Below are 20,091 nucleotides of genomic sequence, written 5' to 3' on the forward strand. Positions count from 1 at the left end.
TTCAGTTTATGTCTAAAGAGGCCCGAACCCCAGGGATGAATCAGTATTGTGCCTAATAGCCAAAGTTGTTGTTAACTTGTAAATGTTTAGCTTCTTTGTTACTAGGAACCTGTTACTAGGAATCTTTAAAAAAAATGCCAAAGAATACTGTTTGGCAGGCATGAATTTTGTGCCAACAAGATGCTTTCCAAAGCACTATTAGCTGAGAACTAGGCATATCTAGCCATACCACAGTGTGCAGTGTGTCTTTAAAAAAGTTTGGAGGAAAAAAAAATTTGGGAACAAAAGAAGCCATATGTAAAACATGGTGGAGGCTCCATCATGGTTTGGAGCTGTTTTTAAAATCTTGTCAAATTCAATCATGAATGCAGGAAAGTACCATCAGATTTTTGATCTGGAAAGCATCTGTTTGGCAATGGCTTTATTTTTCAGCATAACAATGATCGCAAACACACTGCCATGCAGAAAAAAGGCAAAATGGCTTCCCCAGACCCCGGACCTCAACATCACTGAAGCGCTGTTGGATCATTTTGACAAAACATGTAACAAAAGGCATCAAAAATCCAAAGAAAAGACCTGGAAGACTTGGTGCTGCTGCCTCATATATTGTATTTTCATGTGTGTTTGCACATGGCTCAATAAATCACTGCACCTGTTTCCAGTTTTCCAAATAAACTGAAATAAATAATGCTATTCCAAGACTTTTGCACAGTACATTAAATTCAAAAGCCTTTATGAGAGAGAGAGAGAGAGAGACACAGCATGGAAACTTTCAACAGCAGTTCAATCAGCTACAGAGGACACATATGCCTGTTGCTATTGCAATGTAGTTGCAATAGCTATCAAACAAGGGAAGATAGCGTCTTCGGGTATGTATGAAATAATATAAATTATTTAGGTTTCTTAATTTTATTTCCTTCTGTCATATATATAGTAATACTTTCTATGATTCCAAAAACACTAATTTAAAAACACAGGGATCTGGTGTTTCTAATTACCCTGTAGAACTAACCTGGTTTTGCCCAGATTATGTAGGAGTTTAGGCTAATAAAAGAGCTACACGTGGTTCTTTGGCTAATGACAACTGTTTTCTCCAGCCAAGAATAGCATAGCCCAATAAAACCTTTCAGCCTCTGTGGCTGGTCCTATTCACCGTTGTTTTCTCCTACTCCCCCTCTCTTCCAGCCTTGCATATACTCATATACTTATACCTGCCAAATACGAAGAGAAGAGAAGAGAAGAGAAGAGAAGAGAAGAGAAGAGAAGAGAAGAGAAGAGAAGAGAAGAGAAGTCCTGTATTAGTGGTTGTTTAGGGCCAAACAGAGCATTGTGACACCAGGGGCAGGGGGCTGACCTACAAACTGCCTGTGACCCCGACACCTGCACGAACACAGGGACACATACTGATACAAAAGCACGTACACCGGTCCAGACATAGAAATATGAACACACACACAAACGCACTTATTCACAGATCACTGCTTCTGACACCCGCTCCTCTAGACCTGCCAAAAGGCCACCATTTGACCACCTGATAATACCGTCTGTTAGGCAAAGCACTAATGCTGTGTAATCACTCTTCCTCACAGACTTTACCAAACAATTAGATACATGCTGCCAGCGATTCAAAATAGTTTTTTTACTGAAGACTTCAAAGGAGAGCAATGAGAGCAAGTTCAGAGGTCAGGGCTAGAATGAAGGGAGAAAAGACTTATGTGATTTGATTAAAAGAGGCACTGAATAAAGAAAGCAGGATAAAAGAAGAAAGATAAAGAAAAAGAACTTGGAAGCAGCTAATGATGTTACGAATGAATGGGAATTTATTGCCAAAGCATTCAGTGGCAAAGCTTGAACATCAAACCAGCTTTAAACTTTTGTGGTTTTCTCTTATCTGTTAAGTATGATTAACCAACCAGATTATGATTGAATTTGGCGATCTAAATCGAGCATGACCAATTCATTTGAATCTAGTAAAAATCTAATAGAAACAATGCTGGCAGTGACTCGGGCAACCAGCAACACTTTAGTTTTTAAGCGATTTTAAACTCAGTATTCTGGAGTTATTTTGGTTAGAGATTATTGTTATTTAATACCAGCATTTGGAGCTCATTAAAAACATTAGTATTGATAGAATTGGTAGTGATGATATGTTTTTTTGCACATTCAACTGACAAACTGGTTTGGGAAATGCTAGTTTGGCAAATGTACTTTAAAAGTAGGATGGCCCTTTTTCAAATGCTATATGCTGGGTATATGCAGTGGCTTTGCTGATATTATGAACAGGTAGGTGCACATACCGGTGTCCTATGCCTGCTGAGGTTAGGGAGTGTGTGCAGTGAGCTCAGTGAAGCAAACTGCTGGAAGGTCAATAATTCCCTGCAAAGGCTGCAGGACTACCCATCTTATATTCTGTTTCTAAATACCAAAAGGTATAAAAATGAGATGCTGACTTCTTTGACAGAGCTGGTCTGAGCAACTGAAGTAAACTCAACAGAGTTTGATTTACAGTTTACAAGAAAAAGGTGCCAGGAAGTATTTTTCTGTGAATTTTGGCTTGTCTCTCGCAGAACGTATGGCTTATGATTTGAATGCTAACGAAGTTAGACAGGAAGCAAGGACAACGGGACACAGTGTTGGGCAGGGGCTGAGTCAGATGACGGAGGTGGTGGGAGCAAAGCTGGTGTCGGAAGGGTGGTGGTGGGGCATGAGGGTCTGTTTGGGGTGAGTGGCGCAGTGGGATAAGAGCGTGGGGAGTTCATGCCCCTGAAAGGCCCTTTTCGCACTGCATAAACAAAGAGATTACAGTGAGAAGGGGCTCGGTGCCGCTAACAAGCAGTGCTACCACACACACTCGTTTAAACTCATGCACACACAGTCACATCCTCATAGGAATCATACACGCATGCACGCACGCACACACACACAAGACTATAAACACACAAACAAGGACAAGCTCATGCAAACTAATGTGCACTCACAAACACAGCATCAACTCAATAAACCTACGCACACAAATAACAAGAAGCATCACAACATAGTGGCGCCACCTGTCTCCTCTTCACCAATTAATGAGCTCCCGGCTCCCGGGATGCTACAACGGGGTGGCAATTAGCAGCAAAAAAAAAAAAAAAGAAGAAGAAGAAGGGGGAGTCATGAAATGAGGGAGACAAACAGACGATGGGGAAAGGGGTTGAGAGGGTAAGAGTGGAAGGGGCTGAATCAGCTAGAATCAGGCAAAGTAAAGAAAAGGGACACAGAGTGAGAAACACAGAAAAAAGGCAATGTGTCCATATAACTACTTGCATTCATGATAGTTTATTTTAAAACCCCACATTTTTAAACTGTCTGTTTTTTTTGAGTCTTAGGTGACAAAGCAGGATTACCGACTTTTAACATGTTGAACTCATGGTCGTCCATTCTATATTGCTGTCTATTATTTCAGATATTTGTCTGGTTTATGCTATGCACTGTCAATATAATATACTTTAAAATAATGTAGAAAAAATGCATGTAACTTGACAACATCCAGGGAACTGAAAAAGATGAAAACATTTGGAAAAACTCTGCTCATTGATGCTGCGAGCCTGCATGTTTCCATCTCTTACTTGTGTTTCCTTTTTCGCCTCATTCCTTCTGTCATTCAGTCACTCTTTGTTTCCTGTTTCTCTCTCTTAAATGCATGCACACATACACATTCTTTGTTCGCCACCTGATAACAGGCAGTCATTCATACCAACTCATGACCTCTCTGACCCTTGAACCTTTAGGCCTAAATACAGAACTGAGGGACCGGTCACGCATTTGCTGACGGTGACGGCTGATACAGAAATGCACGCACACAAAAATCAGGAAAACTGTAAAAATGTACAAATTTAAAATTCCATTGAAATAATCTTTCATGATATATGCAGCATCAATAATTAAATAAAATAGTGAATGATTAAATCATTAGATCATATGTAGATACAGAAATGACTTTAACGCTATAGGGCTAATTGGATATCCTGCATTCTACTGCATGACTACACTTTAAATTTATCAAATTTGCAAGTTAAAATAATCAAATGAATAAATGTCAGCTAGAAGACACATTTTTTTTTCCAGTTTTTAGATATAGATGGCTAAAACTCTATATGTTAAATATCAAATTATATCAGTATTAAAAACTTACACTACCCCTCCTAATAATACTACTATCACTATCACTACTACTACTATAGCTTCAAACAATAATAACAGCAACAGCTATTTTTACTTTCTTTAAAAAATGTTTGCCTTTGATATTTCAGTGTGAAGAAGTATGGGTTATTAAAATGGTCACTTTACCATATGTTGAGAAACTTTGTAAATTAAAGAATCCACATCTAGTGGCCAATTTCACAGTAAACTAATACGCCCTGACAGCTGCCAAAGCATTAATCATTTATAAGTTTGTTTTTGAAACACACATACGTCAATGATCTACAACATAAGTGTGACAAGCAATTACTTACTTCCATACAAAACTTAAAATTTACTGAGTTTATTTTTATCTGTGAAATATTTTGCACCAGCATCCAAATGTTACGTTCAAAATCCATTATGCGCTACACAAAAGGGAAGCAGACACACAAAGCACAGAGACACACATTCATTTGCATCTCCCCCTTCTCTATCCATCTCCAGCCATGTCCACTGACACACATATTAGGCAGGTGTGGGGTCAGTGTTAGGGTCAGAAGCCTCGGTCCAGCTCCCAAATATAGTGCTTCCACTATTCAAGGATCCTTAAGTTCAGCGTAGCTTCTCGTATGACCACCATGGGCCCTTTATGTATGGAAAAAAAGCAAAAATACCTAACACACAAAACAAGCATTCATCAATTCATTCACAGAGTTCCAGCACAAGTATTTACACTCATGGACTACATTTAAACATGTAGGTCAATCAGTGGCCGTGGACAAAGTACAAAGAACATTGTGACAACAGTGTGTGTTACACAGTCTGCCCCATCTACCTGCCAGCTATCAGAAAACATGAATGCTAATGTCTGCTAGCCTCTGTTCCCCGAACCTTGACCCACACCTACTTTTCTTCATGTTTCTGTTCTTCTTCCTCCCTCGCCTTAGCTGACTTCTACCCCATAGTGTGTAAAAGTGGACCTATTCTGTGAATGAAACACAACACTACCACTCTGACCTCCCAGAATGACCTTTGCACTCCAAACTAGTGACTTTAACACATAGAAACATGCTCATCACGAGTGGGGGGTCTATTTGTTGCACGCAGAGCCTGTAAAATATTTGTTTTTGCCTTTGGTGGCTGTGCAGTGAGAGTATGCGTTTCCACATGTGTCACGCATACTAGAGAGAGAATTCACCACTTTGACACAATGAAAAACACTTAGCTTGATTTGTTGCCATAGCGAAGTGAAGAGCTTTGACTAAAGGTGATCTAATGTTAATAATATTACTATTAGTTTGCTCAAATCAGTGTTGTAACTGATTGACAGTGCTGCATGGGTAATAGACAATGGACATGAAAAGGGAGCACAGAATCCTAAATATTACTGCAGAAAAAACTCTGATCTGAAGATCAATCACACATCTGTTCAGCAAATGGCAGAGACAGCTTCTCTTGTTATGTGCTTATAAATAACAGAGCTTTTCAGCTACAGATAAGTAAAGCATGCATTTAAACAGGGTACAGCTGGAGCCCTTTTAGAAACCTAGACTTGAGTTTATGATGAAGTCAGACTAAAGTGTATTTAGTTCTACATGAGTATATGTTATTAGAAAATCTACAATCTCATATCCAAACAAGTTGGGACAATGTGTAAAATGTAAATAAAATAAGAGTTCAATGAGTTTCAGATCTCACAAACATTTCATTTTAATAACCACAAAATATATCAAATGTTTAAATTGAGAAATTTTAGTATTTTATGAAAAATATTTTGGCAGTAACGCCTCTCACAACAACATGGCTTTGCAGTAAAAGCATCGATGTGCATCCCCAGGCCTGGCTCCTGGGTGGGGCCCTGCGAACCATATTCTGGGCATGGTGAACTGTACCCTTGATGTTCTACTCATAGGGGTCTTCTGAATCACTCTTTGTCTGGTCCCTCACCCAAGACCAATTTGACATGGGAGACCCTGCCAGGGGGCAAAAGCCCGCGGACAACATAGCCCTTGGGGTGCCTGGAACACACAAACCCCTCCACCATGATAAGGTAGCGATTCGCAGAGGCGTTTCTGTGTTCTATTGGGAATAAGATATGGATTTCATGACCTTTGCAAATCATTTAATTGTGTTTTTTACCATTTTGCAAAGCAGTTATATAATTTTGTATAACTTAAAGGTCGGGACCCTGTCTGTGGAAGTGGATACATGAGTTCAATAACAGAATCACTACTGTATAGTATTGTATAGCTTATAGTATTGATGACTGTGGAGGCCATTTGAGTCAAGTGAAATCACCATCATGAGTCAAGATGATGCTCTGTTTGAACTTCAGCAGGTTGTCGTCACCATGTCTACAGGTCTAATTGCATTAAGTGGTTGTCATGGAACCGGCTGACTAGATGTTTGGATTAACAAGCAATTGAACAGGTGTGCCTAACAAAGTTTGTAGTGAGTGTAAGTTGTACCATGCTCTGGCATGTGCATGCATATAACAACATATGGGTGAATGCGTTGTCTGCATGTTACACTAAATCAGGTGTGGAGCACAATCAGTTCACAAACCTAATCACTTTGTGTTCATGCCATGACAATGAGGTGTCAAGCGTTCAGCCAACTCAGATCAAATTCCTCACTAGAATCTACTTAAACTGGTTTAGAGTCACCACCTCTTACAGCATTACATTGTTTTAGTTCTTGTCTTAATCATTTTCCCTTGTACGTTAAAAAAGAGATCTATGTGTAGTGTGTGTGTGTGTGAGTAGGTGAGCTGTTGCAACATTATTGGTTATTCTAGAAGATCGGCCTGTGACATTTAATAACAAGCTGCTGTCTTTTCATCTAAAATACCAAGTGATCCAGCTCAGTATCAGGTGCAGAGAATAAATGAAGCCCTGAACTAGTAAAGCCCGACTTCACATACACAACCACACATGCACATAATGGTTCTACTTTGGTCTTCAACAATGCCACATTTGTCTAACAGCTGATCTCCACATGATAAGACAATATATTAGGCAGAACACCCACACACACACACACACACACACACACACACAATCAAGTCTACAGATGGCTATCATATTTACATAATCATTAGTTGTGGGTGAGACTGTCACGATCTGCGTGGTGTTCCCAGTGGTATTTGAAGCAATTATTCTTTGATGGGCCTGTGTACACAAACACACAAACACAGTGTATATAAATACACTAAAAGACAGTTAAGAAGACGGGGTGGAAAAAGCACACACACAAACTGAAATCACCTCTCACAGACTGATCCCCCGGTGACAAAGGCAGTCACACACACACACACACACGTAAAACACACACACAACCTGACCCCACTACCCCTCCCCACGGTGTAGAGAAATTACTGCCACCTGAAGCGGAACCCCCGTCCATCATGGGAGGCCCACAAAGCCCCACAGGTGTCCTTTAACATGTCCAGCGGTCCCCTCCTCCCCCCCAGCTCTCCATGTGTCCATTCATCTGGCTGCAGTGGAAGACATCAAAACAAAACATCCCTGGGGGGGAAAACCTCAAAGCTAAACATGCACATGAATTGCTCTCTGGTGAATGCACAGCTTGGTGCTTCCAACACTGTGACAAGACAATCAGTCTATTAAACGTAGATCTCGCAAGTAGAATGTTTAGTCAGAACAGCAGTTTCCCTGTCAGATCTTTTCTTTTGAACCTTTTTTTTTTTAAATGATATGCTGCACAGGTTAACTACAGTATTCTTACTTTGTTTACTTCTAATCTCTAATCATCTCTGGTGTCTGTGTGTATTTGATCTGTAGCCAGTAACCAAAGCACAAATCCCTCCATCTTGACCAGATTTGTAGCGTGAAGATGAACACGGTGAGTTATAAGCAACAGGTGGAAATCACTCCAAACCACAATGTGTTTCTCAACATTTCAGCTGGCTGTGGTTTAAAGAAATGTTCCTAAATAAAACAAAATTTGCTTAAAATGGAGTTAAATAGAGCAATCACCATTTTGCGCTAAATAGCATTGAAGTGAAAAGTACAGAAGAACCGGCCAGGTCCAGTCACTCCACATTACCAGGCAGCAGGCTGACGATACGCATGGCACCAAACAAATGTTAAATCATTGTCAAAGCTTTCTCTGTACTAAAGTTGTGTGTGGGTATCTACTGCCAAAAGCTAAAAGTAATAATAATAATAATATTTAAAAGAAAGAAAAACTCCACGGGAACATACAGTCTTAAGACAACAGCTGTGCAGATATTGTGCACAGGTAATGAGACAGGCAGGCAGGGATGAAGCGGCGATTGCCAGAGACAGAAACACAGACAGGGAGGCAGTCAGTTTTAGAATAAACACCGGAGCTCTCAGTGTCGCCCAGGAAGAAATTCTTTTCTTTGATGTCAAGCCACGTGACCTTGCAGCAGTCTGAGGAATTGAAGCACTGTCCAAACAAATGTCAACACAGCTAACACCCTCAAGGTCAACGTGCGTGTGCCTTCAGTCTAAATTTTTGGTGTGTGCATGCTGAGAAGATGGGGGAGGGACATGTACCCAAAGGCTTGTGGACTTGGACTTGTTGATCAGATACATGCTAAGAATTTAAAGATGGTATTTTAGAGGAACATCGCTTTTATATACATTTAGAGAAAATGTAGTTTGCTTACAGTATAGTTTTAGTTGTATTTATTTGTGTCCTTTCACTCTTCTTTTATTCTTGTGCCCCCATTTTTATAGCTCCAGCAAACTGCTTTTATTAATTATCAGTTGGTTTTGAAGCCAAGAATCTATAGCTGGAAATAATGTTGAGTTTCTATGTATTCAGTAAATGCTAGATAGCAACAAGCTAGCAAGTACCAGCATAAAACACCAAACTGTCTACTGAAAAGTCAGTGATTGAGCTGTATTAGTTATTGTGCACGTCCAAAGTGTAGGTTAGGTTTTTAGATGGAATAAGAATTTTAAAAAGCAATATCTGCATGTTTTTATGTTTTTACCTTTACTGCTTACACGTTTCTGTTACTTACATGTAATACCATTGTGTCGCTATATATGTTAATAAATTAAAACATTAAAGCATTTAGTGATAGATTTTATTTATATATTTTGCTTTTATTTTGTAGGGTCAGGTCAGGCCATAATTTGAATAATCACACGTTTTTGCACTAAAAACTCATTATAGTATTAGACTAGCTTATTACCTTAAATGAGTGATATAACTGACTTATGCTTACAAAGCTTTAAGAAAAAAAACACCTTCTTTTGTCACTGGAGAACACGGTACATGTAAGTGTGCTTTCTGTTTTGGCTCATCACAGATGAATGACTCCAGAAACCACAATGCTACTGCTACACTTTGAATACAATCCTCTCACTGCTAGTAAACAGTGGTGTCCCATTGCAGTAGTTTATTTAGGAGTCTGTTCTAACCCAAACAGGATTATGTCAAAATCCACTGCTCCCTCTTTTAGATCACTAAGTACTTTCTGCTGCTGCTATTGAACACTGTGCTGATGGAGCAAATGAACACCTGTTTGTGGAAAATAAAGCGGCAGGGAAGCAAAGAGAATGAGAAGGGAAAAGTGTGGAAGTCAGAAAAACATTTCCAGAAATCTGTCAAGAAAAGCACTTAAGATCTGTCAGATAAAACTTAGCTTGAGCCTCTGAAACCTTAAAATATTTACTGAATACTTGAAACTTTAGAATGCACATTCACTATCTTTAACATGGGAGAATTATTTGGGCTGGCATGCCTTTTAAAATTTTAAAAGTTGAGGTGGGGGGAGTGTTGCAAAAAATTCACTTACTGTGGATGCTTATCAAATGAACATAAGCATGATGCCCCCTTGGGGACAAACATCATCCTTCCATTAATTGTTACAAATACACAACACATTTGATGTTTAAATAATACGTTCTAGTTAGTTAGTCTTGAAAGCATCGTTTCCAAGTGTTGGTTTATCTTCTTGGTTATCTTGGTTTTGCTTTGTTTTTGGTGAATGCAAGGTTTAGTCAGCTATACTAAGGGAAACAGAAGAGTTTCAGCTGAACAGAAATGCTTCCTGGGTCTTGTTATAAGCCACTATATCATGACTTGAAATACACACTAGTACATTCTTCCCAGTGGCTGCATGTTGGGAACCCTGGAGCTATACTCAGAAAATACAGGCAATCTAAAGGCCCCAGTGTTACAAATCACTATTAACACTCACATAAGAGGCAATTTGCTTCTACCATTCGGTTTCATCTGCTAAGGTCACCAATGTCAGCTCACTATTTTTATAGTTACCATTCTAGAGAAATAATTGGAACAAAAGTATTTATCAGTTGAAGAGCTTATTGCACACAGTCTGGTTGGTATCTACAACAAAAGCACAACAGACGCCCTTGGAATGAGATGTAATGGAAAAGCACCAGGAAGCTTCTTTTTTTTTTTTTTTCATTTACAAGTTCATGACCTCACCAATGGTTATTTCCCTCTTCATTTACACTTATGTACTTGACACACACACACAAACTTGCTGGTGTCTCCACTCTGTAGTGTGTACCTCGGGGTAGAGCCCTGCTATGGTGAAAGATGCTGTTGCCAGCACACCTGTGTGTGCATGCAGGTTCACTTTTCTGTCCCTGCAGTTGTGAGTGTGTCAGGTTGTAGGCGTGCACATGAAAACATCTCCTCATGTTACAGCAGTAATGGCTCTGCTAAAACCTGTGTCTCCCACTCAATGGTTCCAGGCTGCTGTGTAATACAGGCCCTGCAACTGACTCCACTGAAGGCTCGACACCTTCCTTAAAAAGGAGCTAACCTACTAATCAAATGAGTTTGAGCACTCTGGTTAGATTATTTAACACTTAAATACTGCATGACATGGATTTGGAAATATGACATCTACAGCATAAGACATCAGTCATGACCACTAGAGTCAAAAGCCTTCAGTTTATATTCATTTTCACATGTCTACAAATTCAGTTAGACTAAATCATCTTTTCCATCTACAACAGTTTATATTTGGCAGCATGGATTTGTTCTGGTCACTCTCTGCTCTTCCAAACACATGCAAGAGAGGGCAACAGTAAGATACCTCCTGCAGAACACAACAAGCATCACTGTCAACGGATATGTCACTAATAACCCGGGCACAGCATGAAAAGGGTTCGAGCTGTGATGAGGGGATGGGGTTGCAAAAAGGCTTGCACATGTGCGGCAACTGTAGGCAGGATTAAGCGACATAAATAGTCTGCCTTTTATACATAAGATTTGCACAGAAGGGTATAGGCTAAAAGGTCGCTTGATGTGGGTTTACAATGATATCAGCTGCTATCAGCTGATCTACCAGGACTGCGGCAGACTGCCTTTGAGTTTGTAATCTATCTATAACAGAATGTTCATTTTTGTCAGTCTGGATCCATGATTAATAAAATTCTTAAAAAGAAGAAGCTAACAGAGGTCAACATCAGACACTTCAGGTGAGAATTTTATTTCACTGTATATATGTAACATGGATTACCGTGTTTTGTTGCATTACCAGCTGCTTCTAATTTAGATCTGTATTTTTATACATAAATTCAGTCATGTATATGTTGATAACAAAGTATTGGTAACAATCAGCTATGTACATGGTCTCCTTATCCTTTGTTGCACACTTTCCCACCATCTGGTGTGACAGATAAGGCATTTGTATCTTGTAGTGTGGCCAGAACAACGCTAAAGAAAAAAAAAGACAAAGGTTTTGACTTAACACCATTTTGCCTTCAGTTGTTTAGTGTTTATATTCATCCCCACATATCTACTCATTCAGCTAGACTAAATCATTCATCCTTGTATCTGGGCAGGATAGCTTATAGTAGGGCTGTTCGATATAACGATATATATCGGATGACGATAGAAAAACGTCTATCGTTTCATTTTACGCTATCGTTTGTTTCATGGTGTCGCAAAATAAACTGTTTAGGGCAATATTTTTTATCGTTCTGATGGTCACTGTAGTGTCTATATTAATTTCTTAAAGTTCTCTCTTTCTCTTATATTAAATATAACCACACTACGGACCGACAAGCGCCTGTTTTCATGCGTTGTCGTTAGCAACAACAACGGTAACACCATTGCGTGTCCGGTTGTTTATGTTCCACATAAACCTTTCACAATAAAACTCAAGATCCTGTTGAGACTTTTCAAAATAAACTGAATCACGTGAAAGAGCAGATTATTTACGGACGAGAAGTAAAAAAAGAGCCGCCAGGTGCTAAAAAATAAACCTTGGACTCAAACGTTAGAACAGACTTTTCCCTGCAGCACGCCTCGTAATAAACACTCACAAAGAAAACGGCGGCCGTTACAACTTATGTCTAAAAATGTATCGTTTCATGCATCGGTTAAAACACTTGACTCTAGCTACATGACGCGCAGCTGGAAACACTTCCCGCAAGTCGAGCTGCCCGAGATTCACAGAATTTACATAAAATGTTACATTTTTGTGATTTATATCGTTATCTGGACGATAGAATTCTTCTATCGGGATATGAGATTTTGGTCATATCGCACAGCCCTAGCTTATAGACGCCCTCGTATCTCTCTCCATTTTTACCAGCAGCAGTTTGTAGCTCTCCACATTCACCAAAACAGAAATCTGAACCTCTGGGGCCACCTGACAGAAAACTTTTTGATAGCATCCTTGCTGAGGTTACCACTGCACTGGATATTTGGTTTGATTCCATTTCCTAATAGACTAGCAAGTGATTATGTAAACAAGAGGGGAGCTTGTGAACCTTGAGTGAGATGTTTTGGGTCAAGTCTAATGTAGAGCTATTTATGAAGGACATGTTATCACTATCTTTGTGTTGCCCTAGGCAAACTTTGAATTTCAGACAAACATACAATTGTGTCCATTTACTGGCATCCTTTTTAGGCATGTACACTAGATACATTGTGGGTTATTTTAGTCAGAACAGTTTACTCCAGCTTTAAATCTTTGTATTTCCAGAAAATCCTAGTGATATGAATGATTTTTCTCTTACCAGCACTTGTAAGGCAACTTTTGTTGGTAGGTAGGGCTTATCACACTTCTACAATCCCTGTGTGCACACAAACGAAACACAAATAAATCAGTCTTCACTTTACAAAAGCATATTTAAAGGCACTTTAAATTTTAGCATTTTGTTTTCTGTAATCCAGACAGCCAAATATGCCAAGGACAGCACCATTTTAAGACATCTAGCGACTGAAGGGTGTGGTTGTGCAGAATCTCACCTGTAAAGATGGAAAATTAAGCTCAAATAAAAATCCCTTATATAAACATAACACACGGGTGTTTCTATTTCTTCATCTCTAAGAAAAACACAGCCTCAAAAAACGGTAACTTAAACTGGATTCATTTCACACGGCGTGCATTTTTATTACCCCCTATAAACCACTCCAGCCTTATGGTTACAGAGAGAAACAAGGTGTGCGCGTGTGTGTGTGCAGAGAGAGACAGTATGCAGCTTACTCTGTGCGTCTGTGGCCTTTTCTACATACGGTATCCCCCACAGTCAGAACCACCACTTGACAAAGAGGTCACTTCACGTTAGGTGTTAAAAAGGCCAGACTGCTCATAAATCAAAGCTTCTACAAACTTAAATGCATTTCTCAAGCAAGCAGTAGAAAAAGTTTGAAATTTACTCCAATCAAGGTTAATGACAAAGATGCAAAAATATTAAGAATGAAGATGAAGTGTACCTTTAAGCTTTCTAGCCTCATCATGGCGTAAGCCTTATCCAGATTAAAATAAAATGTATTTTCAAATATACCTTTAAAGATGCCACACCAAATTTCTTATAATAATAATAATTATTATTATAATAGTGACAAATAAAGTGTGTGTTTGTTTGCAGAGCCAGGAGACAGGAGATAATGAATAGTAATGATCACTGCATCGATAAAATATGACTACTTAACCCAAGCCCAGGCTCGACTTCAAGAGAGCGAGATTTATGGAGTAAAAATTAATTGGGTAGACTCATATGTTGGCAGCTGTTCTCTCTAAAGACAGACAGCATTTGTTTAAAACAGGCTGAGCTGAGACTGGATATCAGCTTAGGGCAAAACCAAATAAAATGAGAATATCTGTACAAGTTGGACCAAGGACGTCTTTGTTTACATCAAATTTTATCAAATAAAATAATTAGATCTGTTTCAGCTTGACATGACCTGAACAGTGAAGGAAAATAACTCATAGCATGACACGAGCACTTTCCAACCCCTTCAGAAATGTCAGCATTAATATTAACAATGTGAGGATCCAGTGTGCGTTAACCGCAGGGTTAATACCTGAGCTCACCTGCAGCAACCAACGATTTTACCAAATGAGGAAAATATCTTCAGAGAGTCTCTGATCTGAGGTATGTGAAAAGCAGAAAATGCCACTGTGGGTGTCAGTTTGCAGTTCAGCCTTTAGGTATCAAAAGCAGGCGTGTTATGGCGAGGGCCAGGCTGTGTGCCAGACGGTTGTTTCTAAAAAGGATCAGTGAGGCGGATTACTGCTCAAATCCCTTCTTTCACTGAGTTCCTACAAACTGTCATTTCACTCTCTGCTTTACAATAGGCAATGAAAACACTGACAGGTAGGGTGACTTGAGAATGGCAGCACGCGCATGAATGCAGACAGATGGCATCTAAGCTGTTTACTTCACTTTTTTCCTAAAATGTTCTGAAAAAGTTTTACTGAAAAGCATTTTTCCCATTCACTTAAAACATGAGACATGAGAAAAAGATGTGACTCTAACTGTGAGCATGATGCATTCGGATGACGGATAAACTGCAGCATATTTATATTGGAACTGATATAAAGCCATAAATAAAAAAGGGTGGGGCACATGCCTCATGTTCAGACAAATTCAACTGATGTGTATACCTCAGGTTTGCATGCCATAATAATCATCACAATAATCAGCATTTCAGAGAACTTTACTCATTAAAAAAGACTAAAGCAGTCTTGTGAAAAACTGAAACATTGTGTCCTATCATAATGCCACAATCTTCCCAGAAGTGAACGTCCCAGCAAATTCACCCTAAAATGAGATTATGAAAAATTTAGACAAATTAACAAAAAATTAACAAAAAAAACAACAAAAAACCCCCAAACGTACTCTTCAGACTTCACTTAGCATGCTAAGCATTAAAGTTCACGACAGTACAATTATTAATTAGTCTTACAATTAGAAAGACTGAACAAGTGTGGCTTGTTTGACAGGATCACCAGAAGAAAGCCTCTTCTTTTTCTAAAAAAGAACAACACACCAGCTTAGGTATCAGCACAAACACCTTATACCAACTCTCAAGCACGATGGAGGAACAGTGAAGATTTGGGTTTCTTTTGAAGCCACAGGACCTCAGCAACTTGCAGTTATCGAGCTGGTCACAAACTCCTCTAATATCAAAGCATTATCTATATTGTCTATACCAAAGAGGCCGTCTGTCTAAAAGCAACATTGTTGATCGTAAGCACAGCAGCAAATCTATGACAGAATGACTGAAAAAGTAAAGAATCAAGGTGCTGCGATGATCCAGTCAAAGTCCAGACCTCAATTTCACCTAAATGCTCATACTGGATGTGAAGGGAGCCTTGCCTATCTGAAAACCTCAGTGAACTGAAACAATGATGTAAAGAGGAGTGGGTAAAAATGATGTGACAGACTGAAAGTCCTACAAAAAAAATGTTTATTTCAAGTTGTTGAGGATGTTTCTACAAGCTATTGTAAATCTTAGGGTGTACTTCATTTTTCACAGGACCACATAGAGTGCTGTGAAAACATTATTTTCCATAGGACTGTATATAGACGTAAACTTCTTTGCAGCAGTTCTCTGCAGACCTGCTGCTTATTTTTCAGTAAACTATAGCATTGATGCTGACATAAATTAATTCTATGATGGAAAAAATGCATTCATAGTTTTGTGGTCAGTATCCAATTCTAAAATTGTCATAAAATCTATTCCAATCCAAAACCAGTAAACATACCACCCGCGCTCCAACATCTGCAGAGCTTAACAGTGCGGCCACAGAGAATTTAGTAAAACCTAAAAAACCATTAAAAGAAAACACATGATCAAATTCATGTGAGTCCATAAATAGTCAAATGTCTGAACAGAAGATTTATTCATACTTTTGGCTAATGTGGCAATCACTCAGCAAGCCTGGCCATTTAACCCTAAAGTCACACATTACTGCTGAGAGGCACTTCTGTTGGCTGGTTTCTTTCTCTCTCATATACAGACATTTAAATTTTGCTCTATATTTTCTGTAACCTAGCTAGTATGGAAACTATCAATTCATTTATTACCCATACAGGCGACACTTGGGAACGAGGCAGAACTTGTAAGTCACAAATTTTTCATACATTTTTTTATTCAAACGAGTACATAAAAGTAATTTTCAAACGAGACTCAGTAGAAAGTCGGAGATTTAGTGAGTAGGCGATCAAAGTGATACTTTGGAGGACAGACTATTTTATCCAGCTAGAAAACAGATCTTGCACACAGACAGATTTGCATGCCACTTTAAAATCGCTCTGTATCAATGCACATAACTCTTTAAATCCAAAGAGTTATGCGAAGTGCAACACAATGTCAAGGATGTTCATATTTTTTGTTTCTTCTTTTTTTTTTTAATTCTTTGATGAAAAGCATTCCCAAGATCTGTTTATGAGACAATAGCAATATCAGCGCCAAACATGGAGCTTTAATTCTCTTGGGCAAGCCAACTCCAATAAAATCCAGGCAGCCATATTTTGCAACTCGACCTCAGCTGAACTATCCCCCCTCCAAAAAAACATTTTAAAATGTAATGTTTCCATATCTCTATAATTTGTTTTTACTGAAAATATTTATACTTCTTCTGGCAGATGACAGTCTGACATTGACTGACAGGATTTACCTTTATTCTTCAATAAAGTGAGCCCCTCTACAAAGTGCGTGTAGACCACCTTGCTTGCAATACGTGCCAGAAACTGTAGAGTGTGTTTGTATAAGTTTGACTGACACATTCACTATGGCAACTGACGTGATTTGTTTCCCCAGAAAACACCCCCAGAGGTGCGAAGTACAGTATAGAGCCGTGAACAGGTTAGACCTGTGTGTCTGCAGATGCATGCGTATGTGTGAGAAGGTCACTGCAAATTGAATTTTAGGAGGTGTCTGAGATACAGAACAGCAGTTTGAAGGATATGACTCATTACTGCCTCTATAGACCCCTCAGTGTTTAGCTGCAACTTAGAGAAGCAAGGGGGAAAAAAAAAATCTACTTACCGGCCAGGTTACCAAATCTTTCCCACCTGTTAGCTCTGAAAACCTTTTTTTTAATTTTCATTTCAACATTGTGAGGCAAAAAGGTGTCGTATGCAAAGGCAACTTTAAAAATAAAATGCATCAAATTCACTGTCTATTATGATTAAGTGCATTTTTTTCAGTACATAACATGAACAGCTGAGTCTATTTGGATAACTAAATTTCTAGTTTTATAACCAGATTCTTGACTTTTTCCAAGACAGATGGTTTAAATGTCAGATGGATTGTGCGCCATAGACTAACAAGTTTCTCTGTGGAAGTCTTTAAAACAATTAGGAACATTATTCCGAATCCATACCGAATCCCATGAGGGAGACATCTGTGTGATCACAAATGATTTTTGCAGCAGAACATAGAGCCAGAGTGAAAACAACTGTCTTCAGCAAGAAGAGCAGCGCAACAACAGACTGTATGACACTGATCAACCTCATCAAGTCAGAATACCATTACAAAAAAAGGAAAATGACTTAGAAGAGCTTAGAGAGCCTGAGAATGGTTAAACTCACCCTTAACTTTTGATGTGTGTAAGATTTATTTATACTGTGATCCCATCTCTGATCTACTGTAGGCTGGATATATGATTGCCTACATGGAAATCACTTTTTTAGAAATAAAACACAAAACTTTGAAATATTTACAACAGCAAGCAGGTTAAAATTGAAAAAAATCAGAGGCTGATATTCAGTATTGTCAGAAAAATCTTGATGTTTACAGATGTTTGCGTTTGAAAGTTAACTCACTGTTTAAAATCAACTTTGGGCATTCTGAGGTTTTTAGCTCTTGTACTCACACCCTGCTATTCTAACGTCATCTGACAAAGGAAAAAGATGAGAAATTATTTTCCAGTATCACAGAATGTTTTTCAGAGCTTTTATCCATTTCTCTCATTTTCCATGTGTTCTTCCATGGAAACCCTGTTTTTAAGCTGGTGCCTTGCTAAAAGAGCTGTGATGTGGGGCTTTTACTTGCAAAACAATGACTGGAAGATCAAAACTGTTAAAACTTGAGCAACAGCATCATCCTGCTGGTAAATTTTATCAGACGTCACTTCTCTTTTTGTCTTCTCTACGCCTCTCTAAACACAACAAAAACAACAACCACAGTGATATACAACACCACGGTGCACCCACTGCAAAATAAACACATTCACTGCTGACTTCAGTGGATAAAGTTCAAAATGCCTATAGTGACTCTAGGCTATGATGACTGGGTCAATTGATTTTAAAAGAATTTTAAGCTCTAGAACCAAGTATTTCAAAGATTAGTTTAAAGAAAATCCACTGCTTTACTCCTGCTACCAATGTTTTGGGTTATTTCGACACAATATAAAATAACTTGCTACTCAGTATCTCTCTTTGCATATCTTACTGTAATATACAAAATCTATGTGTGTCCCCAGACAGATTTTGAGCCACCAAATCTGGCACACAGGCGCATCTTCAGCCCCTGGAGGTTCTTATCTATTATTATAATAATGTCATCATTTAACCTACCAACCACCTACCAATGGGCTACAGTGACCCACTTGCAGCTATAACACCCCATGAAAACATTGCATCATTTTTTATTTTATTTCACAGCATTAATGTCTAATTTACATGTCCACATCTCATATTATGATGTCATCACGTTCCCTACCAACATCCTTACAATTGAATAAAATTTAATTTAATTCATTTCGCTTTTTTCAGATAGTGCCAAATAACAACAACAGTCGACCCAACAATTATAATAAAATGATATTTATAAAGACTGTAACATGGGCATGTAGTACTTTATCCAATATGAGATCCATTCCCATAAAGCCATCGTGCTAGAATGTGAAAAAGAACAGACACACGGTGACAGCATCTAATGCTTAACTTAGCCGTTTTGAAAACATTATCATTACTGTGATGTTTTTGCTGAACCTTCTACACATGTTTACAAGTATACAACAATGTGATATGAGCAGGGTTAGAAGATGTACTAAGAAAAAACAGACACACAAGAAGACAGAAAAACAACATTGAGAGGTAAGGAGAGGGGCGCAGTAAGCAGAAACACGCAAAACTAATTCATAAGGGATGAAAACCAATCTTGCAGGAGAGCCACTTTACCTTGAGAAGGCCTTGTGGCAACAAAGAGCACCCACAGCCTCCAGATTATCCTTAATTTCCTGCAGCAGAAGGCCTGGCTATGGCAAGTTTTCATTGCTTAATTACATACATTTGCACAGGGTCAGAGAAAGGTTTGGAATGAGTTCCTGGGACCTGCATGGCACAGCAGCATCCCTGCCAAAAGGGATATGAAAAAGCCCGACAGAAATCTCTGTGAAAAACAATACAGTGCTGGTGTTTTTCATACTGTACAAGTAAGATATGTAAAGTCATGTGTTAGCCTGATATATATTGACCACTTTGCATGTTTATATAGATTGTTATAGTGATGGAAGGTTTCTAAGAGAGAAAAATACAGACCAGCATAATGCAAAGCAGAGAAAATGATCCCAAATCTAGTCTACAAACTTCTTGGAAGTGCAACAAAGATTATGGACATTTCTGAGTAACATGCTACTACGTAGGCGTTTTAATTATTTAAGTCAGTCATTCAAAGCATTCATTGTTTTACCAGCTGTGTGTT

The 20,091-nt window shown here is 38.7% G+C and overlaps 1 protein-coding gene across 4 annotated transcripts in view; it reads right to left on the minus strand.

The window, feature by feature from the left end:
- bmpr1ba (bone morphogenetic protein receptor, type IBa) overlaps positions 1-20,091 on the minus strand; it is a 63,878-nt gene that overhangs the window by 29,603 nt on the left and 14,184 nt on the right. For 2 of the 4 annotated variants that reach the window (XM_005452044.4, XM_005452041.3), the window contains exon 2: positions 13,167-13,223. The exons of the other annotated variants lie outside the window; for them this stretch is intronic. The gene's annotated coding sequence lies outside the window, so the exon portion shown is untranslated. The remainder of the gene's footprint in view (positions 1-13,166; positions 13,224-20,091) is intronic. 4 annotated transcript variants of the gene reach the window in all.

This window comes from Oreochromis niloticus, linkage group LG12 (assembly GCF_001858045.2).
Source record: "Oreochromis niloticus isolate F11D_XX linkage group LG12, O_niloticus_UMD_NMBU, whole genome shotgun sequence".
In the NCBI taxonomy this organism is placed as follows: domain Eukaryota; kingdom Metazoa; phylum Chordata; class Actinopteri; order Cichliformes; family Cichlidae; genus Oreochromis; species Oreochromis niloticus.